General features: G+C 33.6%; 1 non-coding gene across 1 annotated transcript; it reads right to left on the bottom strand.

The window, feature by feature from the left end:
• Positions 1-1,263: 1,263 nt before the first annotated feature.
• Trnas-aga (transfer RNA serine (anticodon AGA)) lies at positions 1,264-1,336 on the bottom strand. The gene has a single exon. It is a non-coding gene; the product is annotated as a tRNA-Ser (tRNA).
• Between the last annotated feature and the right edge of the window lie 223 nt (positions 1,337-1,559).

The raw sequence follows: 1,559 nt of genomic DNA, 5'->3' as shown, positions 1-1,559 counted from the left end.
AAAGGAATGAGTTAAAGGTAGAAAAATTCATTAAAAAATTTTTTCTCGTCGAACTGGACTCGAGCCAGTGACCTACCGCTTTCTAGGCGGACGCTCTACCAACTGAGCTACAGAGGCATGAAGAAATTGCCGACGAAATGTTCTCTACATTGCTTATACTGTAATTCACATGATTACTAAGTATTTGTTTTGTTTACATTGATTGCTACATACAATCTACTATTGAAACACAATAACAAGAACATATGTATTTATAGGATTGTGCCTATTGCACTAATTAAATTATGAATTGTACTAATACAACATCCTAGTTGCGGAATTAATAAGAATGTGCTTATTACACTACTAATTTATCTTAATGGAAATTTCTTCATGCAACTGCAGAACAGATGGATGACGTATTCAAAGGAACGAGTTAAAGGCAGAAAAATTCATTAAAAAAATTTTTTCTCCTCGAACTGGACTCGAACCAGTGACCTACCGCTTTCTAGGCGGACGCTCTACCAACTGAGCTACAGAGGCACGAAGAAATTGCCGACGAAATGTTCTCTACATTGCTTATACTGTAATTCACATGATTACTTAGTATTTGTTTTGTTTACATTGATTGCTACATGCAATCTACTATTGAAACACACAATAACAAGAACATATGTATTTATAGGATTGTGCCTATTGCACTAATTAAATTATGAATTTTACTAATACAACATCATAGTTGCGGAATTAATAAGAATGTGCTTATTACACTACTAATTTATCTTAATGGAAATTTCTTCATGCAACTGCAGAACAGATAGATGACGTAATCAAAGGAACGAGTTAAAGGCAGAAAAATTAATTAAAAAAATTTTTTCTCCTCGAACTGAACTCGAACCAGTGACCTACCGCTTTCTGGGCGGACGCTCTACCAACTGAGCTACAGAGGCATGAAGAAATTGCCGACGAAATGTTCTCTACATTGCTTATACTGTAATTCACATGATTACTTAGTATTTGTTTTGTTTACATTGATTGCTACATACAATCTACTATTGAAACACACAATAACAAGAACATATGTATTTATAGGATTGTGCCTATTGCACTAATTAAATTATGAATTTTACTAATACAACATCATAGTTGCGGAATTAATAAGAATGTGCTTATTACACTACTAATTTATCTTAATGGAAATTTCTTCATGCAACTGCAGAACAGATGGATGACGTAATCAAAGGAACGAGTTAAAGGCAGAAAGATTCATTAAAAAAATTTTTACGCCTCGAACTGGACTCGAACCAGTGACCTACCGCTTTCTAGGCGGACGCTCTACCAACTGAGCTACAGAGGCATGAAGAAATTGCTGACGAAATGTTCTCTACATTGCTTATAGTGTAATTCACATGATTACTTAGTATTTGTTTTGTTTACATTGATTGCTACATGCAATCTACTATTGAAACACACAATAACAAGAACATATGTATTTATAGGATTGTGCCTATTGCACTAATTAAATTATGAATTTTACTAATACAACATCATAGTTGCGGAATTAATAAGAATGTGCTTAT

This window comes from Condylostylus longicornis, unplaced genomic scaffold (assembly GCF_029603195.1).
Source record: "Condylostylus longicornis isolate FDR11 unplaced genomic scaffold, ASM2960319v2 ptg000126l, whole genome shotgun sequence".
Classification (NCBI taxonomy): domain Eukaryota; kingdom Metazoa; phylum Arthropoda; class Insecta; order Diptera; family Dolichopodidae; genus Condylostylus; species Condylostylus longicornis.
Note: the sequence above shows the minus strand (reverse complement) of the source record. Positions and strands in the feature narration are given on the sequence as shown.